We start from the raw sequence: 15312 nt of genomic DNA on the forward strand, positions 1-15312 counted from the left end.
ATATGTTTTCAAAAACACTCTTTCAGATATATAGTGTGTGAATACATTAGTGCTCACATTCCACAGCTCTTTATTCATTACCGAAGACAGAGATGTTGTTCCTCTTGCCAGAAACATGGGCAAGGTCACATATACACATACATATGTATACACAGACAGTTAGGAGAATATATGAGAATATACACTGAGAAGAATAAAATAAACTAAATTAGAAAAATACAAGAAAGTATGACTTCCAAAAGCAGAAGCCATCATCCCAGATAATTTCCTGACTTTTCTTAATTATGAAATACCTTTTAAAATCCCAGATAGTAATTTCCAGACATCTTTTTCAGATTTTACAAACAGCAATACAATCTAGTAACTCCTCAACTTACAGCTACTAAGTCTATCTGCTAACTGCTATCCCTATCCATACTTTTTCCCTCAGAATTGAAGCATTGACAAAAAAAAAAAAAAGGTAAGAAAAAGAAAAAAGGCAAAATCCCTTTTTGCATTTCTCTACAATAAGTAACAGCTTAAAAATCTTTTCTTCTATTATCAGCATTAGCTAAATCTGTAGCTTCTTTCTTTGTTACTGATAGCAAATATGAAGTATTCAAGCAAGAAGGTCAACACATATTTTCAGTCCTGTGCCCTACAAGAACTTGGATGAGTAACTCTATGCATGTGTTTTTCCAGTGTATGTGACAGATGAAAAACTTTAACCTGCTTCATAAAACACTGAGCTTTAATTTGTGATTCTATTACTAAAGTACTTCACACTCCTGAGCCTTTTTCTCTTCTCCTTAGGAGCTAGGAAGTTTATGAGTAATTTCCACCACACTACCAAAGCTGCTGCTGCAGAAATACAAGCACTGCAGTCACTAATGACCTGAGATTTTTATGTGGAAGGAATTACAGAAAGTTAAGCTGTAAGTTTTAGCCACTAAGCAATACTTTTATATAATTCTAAAAATGACATTTTGGATTAAATTACTACACAGGTAATATAAGTCATCCCTTTTTCCTTGAAATATTAATAGGACACACAGCTATCCATGCAGCTAATCATATTACTTGAAAATTAGTCTAAATGTGCATTTATCTCTTTGTCTAGACAAAGAAAAATTGACAAGCCACAGAGAAAAATAACAAACATGCCATTAATGTGAGCAGGGGGGAGAGGTTTTATGAGACTATTCCAAAAAGTCATAAGATTTTGCTTATAAGAGAGCAGCTATCCTCATGCTTTTCAAGCCTTAACTACAGACATAGTTAAAATATGTATTTTTACAAAAAGGTTTCAGAAACAGAAGCACATCAAATAAAAAAGGACCAGTTAAATAATTTGATCTGAAGAGAGTTTTGTTGTCCTTACACCTGAACTCTACTGCATTCAGTGGCACCAACTTCATTTTGAATCAGAAAAAGAACATACTCTATAAACTAAGCTATTAGACAGGTAAAAACTGCTGAACACCAAGAATAAAATAAAAGTTTTTTATTTTATTAATAAATTCTTTGGACTATGTTTCAGAATTATCAGTCTCATGCACACTTTTCTTTTCCCAAAGGGTATTGGTGACTGTGATCCAGGTAGAATTAGAAACAAGGATTAAATAATACAATGTTTCAAGCACAGACCACATGACAAAAAAAAAAAAAAAAAAAGAAGAAACTCTTTTCCATCTAAGCATAGTAAAAGGCAAAGGTTTGTATAGTACCCAGTTTTCATATGAACATTGCTACCCAAGCTAAAGCAAGATTTAAGAGAGAATGTGTCCGAGACACATACAAAGCAAAATTTTAATCAAGCATTTACCCATCCATACCATAACACTAAACCTAACTAAAACATAGAAGGAAGAAACATTATTAAGATCAACACTATTTATGACAGCATCTGCCATACATCAGGAGTCTCTAACTTTTTTAACTTCTGACAAAGAAATAATTACCTTCAGGCATTATACAGAGCTACCGCCTTCTTCAAATTCAAGCACACACTCACTTTCCTTGATTTTTGGCAACAGAGTAGCATGGCTGTTCAAAGCCAGAGAAGAAGATCTGTAAAGAAAAGATTCAGAATGCAATTATTACTAAAATGTCAGGATTTTATGATCCTAATTGCATTTAATATAGAAATCAGTGTATGTTAATGCCAAAGAAAAATTATGCGGTAGTTGTTTGGGGTTTTGTTAATTAACAATACTCTCCAGTCACAAGTCTGCTCAGATCTGCTAAATGTCTGAATACTTCTGCTCATAATTTTGTTTAAAATAATTGTTAATCAAAATTTTGAGTGTTTACAAAGAGAGAAATTTAGTTCACTATAAAGAACTGTTTGCTTTTTCATTAACCGAAATTATTTTCAGCACTCATGCAGAATGCTGGTATAGTGATGCTGAGAGCACTAGAGAAAGTCTTAACAATGCAATTTATCTAAGAAAATCCAGCACTATAAGGCATACATGCTACTGCTGTTGAATGAACAGTCTTACCCAGCAGCTGCCTCTCACAGATACCTTCAGGAATCACTATCACTTTCCTTACCTGACACGTTACCTATTTTGCTAAGCCATTCACCTACTTTCAAAGCATGTGTTAGATTTATTGATTCTATTTTTTTAAATAAACTGAAGATGTTACCACTCCCAGACTGTCATTACATCTTGGTCAGGGGCTTCCTCTCCCAGAACTGCTTCTTAAACTACAAAATGAGCCAGATCAGCAAAGGTGACCTTTTCTAAGCTACCCTAGTTCATTTTAACTGTGTTCAGTTAAGCAGCAGTGCCAAAGGAGAAGGAGCCTTGGTAAAGAACATGTGGACGACCTGTTGGGCTCAGGGCAGTGAAGCAAGTGCACAAATTCCAGACTGCAAACAAACATTATTTCTATCATGTTAATGCCCTAGCAAGCTTTCTGAGAAGATGATCAGGCACTATAAAGGGTGATAATCCATTACTAAAAATAGGCTTGCTGAAGCCTGAAAACCATTAGAACATGTAAACGATTTTACACAACCTGTGCTACCACAGATAAATCAAAAACACTCCACCCTACATTCTAAAACCTTAATAAATGAAAAAAATATTTTATTGTCATGGAATAGAACAATTATCTTCCTCCCTTTTGTCCACTCCCTCATCAAACCCATGCAAAATGCACACATGACATTTTATCAGAAGCAAAGGTACAATAAAAGGGAAATAACCAGTGTGCTTAAGTGCTACCATTAAAAAAAACTGTAATTGAACTGTCCTCCTCCTGTTTAGCTATCAGCAGTCAGTAGCTGTACTTGAGCAAAATGAATTTCTGAATACTTGCCTTAGGTTAAAGTAATGCACATTAACACAAAACTGCTGAAATACTTCTGCCACAAACCAGGAATACAACACAATAATCTCTTGCCTTGTAATTGCTTTGCAACCAGTAAGACAGCAAAAACAGGTGCTGTTTCTTTACCCAACATCTCATCAAATCATGCTGGGGGAAAAGAACGACACTAACACAGGTAGGACAAATTTGTATTAAATTTCTCTGTAAGAAACAAAAAAGAAGATAGAATTCACAAAATTCCACTAAATTTACCTACTCTCAAGGCTGTTACAAACTTCAGTGAACACTTCAGGGAAGAGGGGAACGATGTAAAGCAAAGTTCCAGAGAATATATGCCTTAAGCAACAACCTTTCCTGCAGATTCACTGATGTCCAACAAACCCATGCTGCAGCATGTCCTTCCTCCCTTCAGCAGGAACTATGTCAACTGCCTCTCTCCAGTTGCCTGTCTTTACAGCTTTGGAAGAAAACTAATTTTGAGAGCTCTCCCTAGTCTTGCATCTCTGGACACACACCTCCCTGTGTTCAAAGTTACAGGGGGTATGCATGAAAACCTATCACAGTTGCCTAAGTTTCTTTTCTTTCAAAGGCCAGGTTATTGCTGATTGTTACAGGCAAGGTCAGCTACATATCACAAATTAGCCTTTAAGTTTCTTCCCAATATTCCAGAATCATCCAGCAGTAACACAAGTTCTTAACATAATCACGGAGTGAAAGTCACACCATCAAGTTACAACAGAATATATCCACACACATTTTGTTCTTCTTCTGTTTGTATTACCACAACAGGCCATTAGGAGAGTATCAGGCTTTATTTATTCATTTTTAGCGTTACAAGTTTCAAGGCTTTTATAATGTTACATAGCTGAAATTATTTTCATTTGTTTTAATAGAGGTTCAATAACTACACAATTTGACAGCTAATGAAGACAGAGTTGCTACTGTGTAGTCAAACAAAACCACAAACAATAATCCACTCAGATTATTTGTTTAAACTGTGTGACTTGCAACATTAAATTCATGCTATCATACAAACTAGATCCTTGACACTATGGTATAGAAGTCTGTATGACCAACTGTCATGAATTATCAGTAATACCAAAAAAAAAAAAAAATAGCTGAACATGTGAAATTCTCTTTAACAGCTGCCAGATCAGACAGAATATGGTAGGCATGAATAAAAGAAAATAAATGAGATGACAAGAATGTAAGAGTGGCACAAAGTATAAAAAGTTTCCACAATTAACTGAAAATATGTATAGTGTCACATTAGGTAATAAAACAGCAAAACCAGCCATGAATACATTGTGCTGGGTCCAATGTATTTCACTGCTCTACACTCTACATTGCAATGCAATTACTGCAATCTTTTCTTGTATAATATAAACTCTTCAACAACCAACTGCTTTTGAAGTCAGTGTTGATCAATACTTTCAACACGTGCTGTTTACAAGCATTCAGATGTATCTTGGCTCAGAACTTGCTCATTGTTACAGCTCTAAAAGGAAATTAAAGTCTGCTTACAGACTCTTATTGTAATTACAGCAGAGGCATCACAGGTTTCACACCACCCTACACATGATCCTCTGGCCACATTAACCATCCATTTCTGCCCTTAAATGCAGAATCCCTACTTCTAATTACCTAATGTTGACTGTTCCATAGTTTCATGGTACAATTCTTTCCAATTTCACAAACTCAAACACTGAATCATGGCATTCAGAGCAGGATAACAACAGAAATCAACATTTATGCTGTTTGGGTTTAATGGGACATTAATCAACTTCACTTTGGTCATTAAATTCCCTGTATTATCTTAATTGTTCACGTTCATGCCTCCGACATCTCACTTTCCATACTTCCTTTATAATCGGGACTACAAATTAAACTTGAACAAACAGAGATACTGATAAATTTTTCTTTAACACTATAAAATTTAAACTGAACTATGCCAAAGTAATGGTTTTCCTTTAAACCCAGTGGTGTGAAATTCCATCCACAACAGCAACACACAAGCAGTACATGGTATCTTGCTTTTTGTTCCCAGGGAAGAGCAGGGAAGTGTGGCTCCACATCTGTATGCTAAGTGTTGCACTCATCAATTCTTCATATGCCAGGTCAGACTGAACCAAGAGGCACAAATTCTTTTCCCCTTGTGTGTATCTCCAGGTCAAAACGGGCTCAAGCCTGAAAGCAGACAGAACTACAGACAGCTGAATTACCTGATCAAGGCAAGACTGTTCACTCAGTGCCTGCACTTTCATACTGCTACTAGACATTCACATATTTCTGTGTGATCACCATCTGTGTGTGGCTGATAAAGAAGTTTCACTTCCCTTACTGCAGAAGTGCTGAGGCTACACCACAGGTAACAGTGTCTCCTATATGAGTCATAAATGCTACCCCCAATTACCAGGGTCAGGAGTCTCACAGGGCACCATCACAGAATTCCTGACTGTTGAAAGGGCAATTCATCTGAGGCAAAGGCTAACAAGTCTGTGACATGCTTAAAAAGACTCAAGTGCTATTCATCATTCAGTAAATATCTTATCTGGGTAACATCTCCCTTCAAGGCAAATATACCTTTATTACCTCTCAAGATGGAGTCAACTTTGGAGCACATTACCATGTTATTAAATTGTGCTTCATTTCCATACCACAATTCTTAAGGTTTGCCTCTCAGATGCTACAGTTTCTGTGATTTCACCTTTCAGAGCAGGATTTCCTGCTTCACCTTGACTTAATACACTCTATAATAGACAAAGATACAAGACCAGTGCAGAATATTCCTTATAATTCATTTTGTTTTCTTCTATAAACCTGCATTCTACCTCCACTTTCCTTATTTTTTCCAAGGGCCCTTCTCAAAAAATGCTCTCTTGCTTCAACTTGCAGACCCCAGCAGCACAGTATTTGATAGCACATAAATCAAATGAAAATGAAAATAGAAACTGAAGCTAAATTTAATCCAACTAACACCTTCCTTAATGTCAGTTGTAAGATCCTCTCTAAAAGTAGGCTTTAAGGACCTTTCTTCAATACTGCAACCAACCTAATGCATCTAACCAGAAATACCTTAATTTTGCAGAACATTACTACTACCACAAAGAAGAAATAGAAAGAATAGAAAGTATGACCTCATTGTGAGGGCACACATTCTTTAGAAATGCTTTAAGCAACAGAAATGGCTATGTTTCTAAAATACAGTACAAATGCATATAATTTTCTGGATAGCCAACTGTTGAAAGGAAAAATGCTTTAAAAAGCACTAAAAAAACTTAAAAGAAAAATTAAAAAATAAAAAAACACCCCTAAGCTATGTGATTAATAAGTAGTAGGGCTCCTCCTGACCCAGGTACAGAGAATAATTTAATTCTCCTACTCCTTCAAAATAAATTTAATGAGAAGACCACATTTAATCATAAGATACATATTACTGAAGGTGGAGATCCTATCTCCCACTGCCACCTTGTATCAAAGTCTATAAACCTCATGTTCAAGCCACACTGCAGTCTCAAAGAAAGGCTGTCAGTCCCTGACATCTGTAAGGTTGCAGCCATCTGGAGCTCTATTTATATGTTGAGATGTGCATCAGGCACAGAGGCGGTTACTTAATTACAGCATCTCCAACAGTCACTGTGTTCTTAACAGCTCTCACACTCAGCTCCTGGTCAGCACAGCGAGCCTTTTCCACTCAACCCGAGAGCCAGGCTGCAATCCTGCAGAGCAGCCAAGACACATTCCTAAACCCCTACTTCCCAATGCACTAAAGAGGAATTTCAAAAGTCAGTAATTCAGTATTTCACAGTCTAAGAGGCTTCTTCCTTCCTTCCTTCCTTCCCCTCCTTTAAGATGAATCATTTTATATATTACTACCCTAATACTTCAGTTACATATGGGCCATCATATTCAGAGTTGCTCCTACAACTCTGAATTACATGGAAGCTCCTCATTCAGCCACATAGGTGCTGCAACGCCTTCAGAAGTCCTCAGCAACATCAAGGGTGAAAGAGCAGATCAAAAGCAAATCTGGGCAGGTAAGAAAACACTGTGCATTAAAGAGTGCTTTGAAATCAGTGTGGGCCAAAACAATGCAGCTTCTCACAAGTTCAGACAAAACTTACACTGAATTTTAGGAACGCGATAGTTTCAAACATGTTCATAAGACAACAAGCACATGATCAGGCACTGGGTCATGAATACATATGGATGTGATTGTAAAGCTTCAAATCTGATGGCTAGCATCTATTCACACTGCTGTTTTCACTGATTCGAGGAGCTGGCAAAACACAGTCCATAAAAAAGACCAGACAAAAGCTCTCCTCTTCCAATAGTAAATACAATTTTACCCCATTTTTAAAAACCTTGCGTCTCTTACATGATAAAAAGTGAAACTTATGTGCCTCAGTTAACAGGTACAAGCCAGAACACAAACTTAGGATTTCTGACAATCTCATTGCTAGGAAACAGCCCACAGCCTACAGAAGTATCCCTTCTCTTTCTTTCTTTTATTTTTAATTGATGGAAACAAGTCTTTCCACAGCTGTCTGCGCCTTACTTTTGACAAAGTTAACTGAAGGTTTTGTCAGATTTTCCTTTTTTAAATGTATAATTTTGCCCTTTCAGAGCATTTGTGAAGTGCAAGCCTCCCTTGAATTACACAGATTAATACATTCTCTTTGCAAAGATTGGTACTCTCAGGTACATGGAGCTTCAGGTGGTTTTATTCAAGTTACTGACTGACTCCATAGTGGTGCGAAGGTTCTTCCTGTAGGTACATACTCTTTAAAATAATTAGCATATAAAATCTTCCAGTGTTTGCAAACAATTCTGCAAGAAACAAACAACAAAAAATTCATTCTTTCTTATACCCAACTCAGACAAGTCACCAACACTTCTTCCACTAACACTCTCTCTGATCAACCAAGAACACCAGCTCTGGAACACAAACAAAAAGTGCACCAGACTTATTATTCTCTTTCTTCAGCCAGTTGTTCTTCTGCTCCTTTCCCTGCACCAACTTTCAGTATACAGCAACTACCTGTATATCTGTGCAATAAACTGGATGACTGTGCTGTAGTAAGTTAGAAACACCATTCTCCAGGATACTGATATCTCAAATTGGTTCCATGATCCGGTTCATTACATAGACTCCAAAAACTACACTCAACTAAGGCTGGAGAAAAGCCAACGAATACAGCGGTTACTCAACATCAGAACCATCACTCAAGAAGACAAATGAAAATTTTCAGAAGGCATCATTCATGTTTCTAACTGCCCTTGCCATCCTCAGTTACTAATAGATCTCTTCTTAGAAACCTAGTAAAAAAGCCCAAACCAGTACCCTCTTAAAAAGCAGGCTAAGATAACTTAAAAATTTCCAGTTACTACAGATGCAACCAAAGACAGAGTTTCTCAAAATTTAGTACAAGAGGCCATTTCCCCTGTTCTTCCCTCTTCAGATACAACATCCTGATGCTACAACTTTTTTTTTAATTTCTTGTTTTCTTTTAAATGGAAAAGAGAAAAATCTTGGCGAGAACTTTTTAAAATATGTAAATACAGAACATAGGACTGATTAAATGGCATTTACTTCACAGGAATGAAAACACTACAGATGGAAAAGAAAGTCAAAGACTGACAATAATGAAATGTAAGGCAAGGAAAGATTCTTGTGATTTAGTCTGACTGCCTACATAAAAGTCACAGGTTCTTCCTTAATTGCTATTCATAAGCAATCAGATTTCAAAAGAACCATTAAAGTTTTCTAGCAATAAGGAAATCCTCTACCATCTTGGTAAACTGTTTAATTGCTTTGCAACTTTACAACTTGCTTCAAACTTTTCCTGTTCTACATTAATTATAAAATCATTATTTGAACTTTCAAGATCTAAAGATAAAATTTATCAAATTTCTCTTTTTTAAGTTACTTATAACTCATATGTCTCCTACCAACCTCCTCATACATATTCATCAACCTTCTTTTATTTTTAGTGGTATCTGAAAGCAAACAACCATCAGCAAGATGCAGAGCTGATATAAACCCCAGTCTCCCTAGGTAGACATATTCAGAAATGTCTAGATTCTTCTCAGATCAATTTATTAACTCTTTTTGGATATCACACATTTACAAATCACCCTCATATCTCTACTGGCAAAAGTGCGAAAGATGATAACAGCAATGTGCTGAGAAATGAGAAAAACTGCAGAATAGTTTGCAGAATATTAAATTGCCTCTAATCTCAAGAAGGTGTTGTCTGATCTTCATCTGCCCTTCTTTATCCTCCTGGAATATAAATCATTGGTAGCTTATAACAGCTAACAACATGCACCAATAAATTCTTTTATGTAGTTTTACCAATATAAGAACTATACAATCACCGAAGAAACTCCAGAGAAAACCACAACTTACAATGACTGAGACATTACAACTATATTCCTGCCTTATTGAACTTTGGTTGTGCTGTTCAGAGCCATAACATGCATGCGAAAATGTTGTCACAATACATTTGCTTTTTGAAATGTATAGGTATTTTACCACCAAGCCTTTCATTTAAAAAGGAAACTTTACACACTACCCCTCCCCCCTTCATTCAGAAAGAACTGAGAATTTTGAGTCATATTTTCAAACCATTCACTGGGTGAGAATCAAGTTTCTTTCAATCAGCAGACTACACAAGTACTTGTGAAGAATATTTTTAAATAGAGAAGTCATCTTGAATTTACTAGTAGAACACTTAGAACACAGCATAAGCAGAGTGTATTAGAAGACAGCTTCTAGTCCTGTTACACAATATATTCTTATGTAAGAATCTTCCCTTCATCTGAATTTAATAAAAATACACACTCTGGAGGATGGAAGAATAACTGTATAAACAAAAGCACCATTTTGTCAGTATGACTTGTTTATCCTAAGCCAACTACAATAAATAAGAGTCAAATTTTCACACTTTTGATGTACCAGCACAGCTACTTGGCCTCAACAAACTCAAAATAAAGTTCAAGATAAACCACTGACATTGAAAGTCCCTGCAATATCAGGAAAAAAAAAAAACACTATTCAAATTATAAAGAGCAAAAAGTACTGCAGCTATAACTACAACACAAAAAGAGCATAACATGTTCAATCATAGAACTAAATCAAAATTGAAGTTGGGAACTTAAAAACAGCTACCTCAAACATTCAAAAATCAGACCTCAGCAAAGTGCAATTCTTACAGAATTTATATTTTTGCTTTGGTAAGGGTGGTATGATTTTTTGAATCTATGATGTAAGTAAAACTCTCCCTGTAATTAGTTCTCCAATGCTGCATTCTACCTCTAAAATGCATACAGTTTTCAATCTGTTCAAAATGAAAACAGCATACTGGCCTGTCAAGTACATCTTCAAAAAAAATAATGAAGATTGATGTATCATACAGATACTAATTCCACCTAATCCCTCCAAATAAAAGCAACAGGCAATCAAAACACTGAACACACTATTTCACTATTGCCATCACAGCTTTCCTACTCTCCTGAAAAAGCAAAAATTCTGTTTCAAAAGAAAGTCTTAAGAGGTAAGAAAACATGAGTTATTTCATAAAAAGAAAATACATCCACGCTCTGAAGTCAGTTAAAAAACCCTTAGAACATGATTTAGGCAGAGCTGCTCTCAAGTATTCACTCACCACTCTTCTCATTGATCCTATAGCATTACACAGCAAGACAGATGCAGGACACTTGGAACCCAGCTAGCCAACAAAGCAGTTTTACATTTTACTTTCCATTAACAAGTAATTTACACATGTCAAAAAGAAATTCATACAGCACTCAAACAAGCCTTTTTTTTTACTTATTTGTACTAACTCATAGCAAACGGTCCCCCACATTCTACCACAGTTTATTTTCTAGATGCACAAACTACCAGAGCTTTATATATAGCACACCGTAAGCGTTTCACCTGGATGCGATAAAAGACAGCAGGCCCAGCTGCAAAATCTCTTTCCAAAAGAAACTGTCAACATCTTGGATGGACATAAAAAGCTACACTAAGCTGTTGCTTGAGCTCAGAACCCTCCTGAACCATGGACAGCAAACCTGAAGAACTAAAGGAAAATATACACTTGGAGATGGACACAAGAGTAGCAAGAACTGCCCTGACAGCCCTGGTGTTTCTCCTGACCAGCCCTGCCTCAATCTATGAGCATAAATGTGGTACCAATAAATTTGTTTAGATACTTCTATTGACAACTTCCAATAATTAGTATTGAAAAATTATTCATGTATTATTAACAAGATGAATCCTGTTAGAAAATACAAAGCATATCTACTTCCAACCCTGCTCACAAATAGAAAAAATTTTAGGGCTGGTATGTGGCCATGATGTCTTCCAACTTGTCTTTCAACTGAACTACACTAAAAATACTAAAAGTTAAATTAAAACAAAATAAAGAGTGGATCTACACGATGAATTAACTCATAAATAAACAAGTGACCATCTCAGTAACCACAGAATGTTAATTACCTCACAAAAATAATTGCTAGAAATTTCTTTATCACCATTAATTGTGCTATAGGCCTTTACAACACGCAATTCATGAGAAGATCTTTCAACTTGTACACCTAAAACATTAGTCTGGCAAATCAGCGAGAAAACAGGCACTCTGTAATTCCTGCAATTGGATTAGTAATTTACATATTAATGATTTTTTTGTGTGTGTGTTTGCTATCACTGCATTCAATCACATCCTGCAGTATAATACAATATTATTATGTAAGCTGGCATCTTGTAATCAAGTGTTTGCTACTCAGTAATACTGATTAGCAACTTTGCACCAGAATGCTACCTATTAATAGGCTCCTTAAAAGTAGTAAGGTATTAATTGTTTTTTCCCCTCCTCATCTTCAGAAACTGTTCATATAATGTCACTGAGATGTGGACCAAAAATCACGAGCACAACTTTCTTGAGCAATATTGCAAATGCAGAAGGAGACACATGACTGCCTGGGCACTGTCCAAATGACTGAAGTAGCTCGTGTAACAACTGGGTACACACACTATAGTTTTTCATTTGAACTTGTTTCCCCTTTACCTCAACATGCTAATGAACCCATCCTGTGCAATTTAAGTCTCAAGACTCTCACACCACTCTTTCACAGAAAGTAACTGCTAGTTTAAAAGCAAATAAAGACTTAAGGACACACTGATAAAGAAAAATTCTTTCCAGTGATTCCACTGTTACTGCCACTCTTATCAAACACAAATCAACTTGTGCTACTCCCTTATCCCAAACATACACTCAGTCCCCTAATTAAACAAAATAACTGAATTTCAGTTTAGAAATTGTTTTCTGCCTTAGTTTCTGAAAGGCCATGTAACAGCTGTGTTCCAACAACATGCAGGGACACACCGTTTTTTAAACAGACACCACAAAAGACCTCAAAATAACCCTTGCCCTCTCCTCCAGTCAGAGCACAAGTCTGCTGCACACACTTCTAATTATAAATATAGTAACCTGACATGGGGAGAGAGACAGCCCCTTGGACACGATCTCAGAAACTACTAACCCAAATCTGTGCTGAGCACAAGCCTAGAGCAACACAATTTGTGGCTAAGATAGATTGCTATTTTACAATCTACAAAAGATATAGCTACTTGTACAGAGTGGACAACAATACTGGACTTCCAAAGCACAATTAGGTGTATCTTACAATAATCCACTATCCCAATAGATCCTGTTTGCATTTCCTGCACTAAAACTGGCATACTACATGTTCTTCAGCAAGTAATTTTCTTTACTACTTTCAGCATAATAAAATAAAGCCATTTTAAGTTCCAGGCAGCATTTAGAGTAAGTACAAATACCTCCTCTGCATACTTTAATCTAAACTTAATGATGCTAGAATATCTAAATCCTTTCTTGTTAATATTTGCTTCTTGGCACAAAAGTTTGTCTTAGACCACAAGATAAGAGTAAGGTAATTTCTTTATGTGCCTCATCTTTTAAAAACTTCCCAAGGTACTACATACTAAATATTCTTAAAATTCACAATTGAAATATATCATAATAGTGCACATTTTCACTATCACTATTATTATGTAGTACTTCCATGCTGTATGCAGATGAACGTTTTAGAAGGGTATGTATAGAAGACAAGGAGCAATAGCTTTAAACGGAAAGAGTATAATTTTAGATTGGATATAAGGAAGAAATTCCTTACTGTGAAGATGGTGAGACACTAGAACAGGTTGTCCAGAGAAGCTGTGCATGTCCCATGCCTGGAAGTCTTCAGGGACAGGTTGGATGGGGTTTTGAGCAACCAGGTCTAGTGGAGGGTGTCCCTGCCCATGGCAGGCAGGTTGGAACTACATGATCTTTAAGGTGCCTTCCAACCCAGCCATTCTATAATTCTGATTCTATTTATAGTGTTATTCCTCACAATACTTCTCAGCTGTATGAAATTCAACTGCTTGAAATGTTTTTCCATCCTTGCCATTTCTCCAGCATTGCTGAGGTACCTTTTACCATACAGTAAAACACACACCTCCAGAAGTGTAAGTCCTTCCATAAACCCAACAGCACAAACTACTTCTGGCACACATATATGTGAATACAAGGAAAAAGAACCAAACCTCAACCTTCTCATTCTTCCCCACAAAGAATTAAAGGTGAAAGCTTAAAATATGAACCACAAGAAATGGCTCATGGCCAGGACATACCATGTAATTACTTCAGACAAAAACATATGACACAAGAGAAAAAAAAGCTATGGTCATATGAGGTCTAAACTAACATTTCTGTGTTTCTCGGGAGCAGACATGACTTTTTATTTCATATCTAGATGATGTTAAGTGAGAAACACGAACATTACAAAGGTCAGCTCATTTAATTCTCCCAGTATTTATATTGGTCTATCTACCTCCGGATCACTGGCAGCCAGTACTTTTGGGGGTTAGTGAGAAAGAGAGGCGAGCACTGATCCAAAGAACATCCTGCAAGCCCACTACAGAGCCGTAAGAAAAAACCAAAGGGACAATTCATTACAGGACACATGCTTCCTCGGGAGCAGCACCAAGTAAACAACCGAGGGAGAGGCAGAACAACGTTTGTAAACACTCAACGCTTCTGAACGGTGCTCGCCCGACCGCCGCCGACGGCGAGCACGGCGGCGCTGCCAGGCTGAGTCATTCCTCGTAGTAACTTCACCGCGAATCGCTCGCCCTGGCAGCGGAGCCCTGGGCAGGCAGGAGCACCCCGGCCCGCCCGGCGCTGCTCCCCGTGACGCTGGGCAGCCACCGCCCCCACCCACCCACCCGCAGCAGCTGGGCTGACTCCGCCGCCCCGGGACCGGCTCCGGCCGCGGGATCCCGGTCCTCCCCGACCCCCGCTCCGCCGCCTCCCAGCTCTTTGTCGCCCGCCCCACGGGTGCAGCCCAGCGCCGGGACCGCCGCCCCTCGCCAGGCCGCCCTCCCGGTACCGGAGTCCCCGCCTTCTCCGTGGCTGGGAGGGGCTGAACGGGGCGGCGGGGGGAGCCCGCACGTCCCCGGCAGCGCTCGGCACTCACCCCCGGGTCCCGCGCGGGCAGCGCCGCTCATCCTGCGCCGGTGGCGGCGCGTCCCCCCCCGCGCCGCGCGGCCGGGCCCGGCGGCTCCGCGGGGGCGCGCAGCGCCTCGGCGGGGCCCGCGGCCGAGCGGGGAGAGGCGGCGAGCGGGGAGAGGCGGCTCGGCGGGGCGGGCTGGGGGCCGCGGGGAGCGGGGGAGCCCTGCCTGGGGCGGCCGCCGCCGCCGCCGGTGTTTGTTGTTGTCGTCAGCCGCTTCCGGCGCGAGGGCTGCCGGGAGGGGGCGGCGCGCGGGAGGGACCGCGCGGCGGAAGCGGCGGCGGCGCGCGGGCCCGGGCGGGCGCAACCTGGAGGGGTCGGGGGTGGAAGGGCCTTGGAGGGCTCCGGTTCCAGCCCCTCTGCCCACGGCAGTCCGGGGGTGAAAGGGCCCTGGAGGGCTCCGGTTCTAGC

The 15312-nt window shown here is 38.9% G+C and overlaps 1 protein-coding gene across 2 annotated transcripts in view; it reads right to left on the minus strand.

The window, feature by feature from the left end:
• Positions 1-15009, minus strand: part of RB1CC1 (RB1 inducible coiled-coil 1) — a 65979-nt gene extending 50970 nt beyond the window's left edge. For both annotated transcript variants that reach the window (XM_074550997.1, XM_074550992.1), the window contains exons 1-2: positions 14869-15009; positions 1941-2049 (exon numbers count right to left, since the gene is read on the minus strand). The gene's annotated coding sequence lies outside the window, so the exon portion shown is untranslated. The remainder of the gene's footprint in view (positions 1-1940; positions 2050-14868) is intronic.
• Positions 15010-15312: the final 303 nt, after the last annotated feature.

This window comes from Zonotrichia albicollis, chromosome 1, assembly GCF_047830755.1.
Source record: "Zonotrichia albicollis isolate bZonAlb1 chromosome 1, bZonAlb1.hap1, whole genome shotgun sequence".
NCBI classification, from domain to species: Eukaryota; Metazoa; Chordata; class Aves; order Passeriformes; family Passerellidae; genus Zonotrichia; species Zonotrichia albicollis.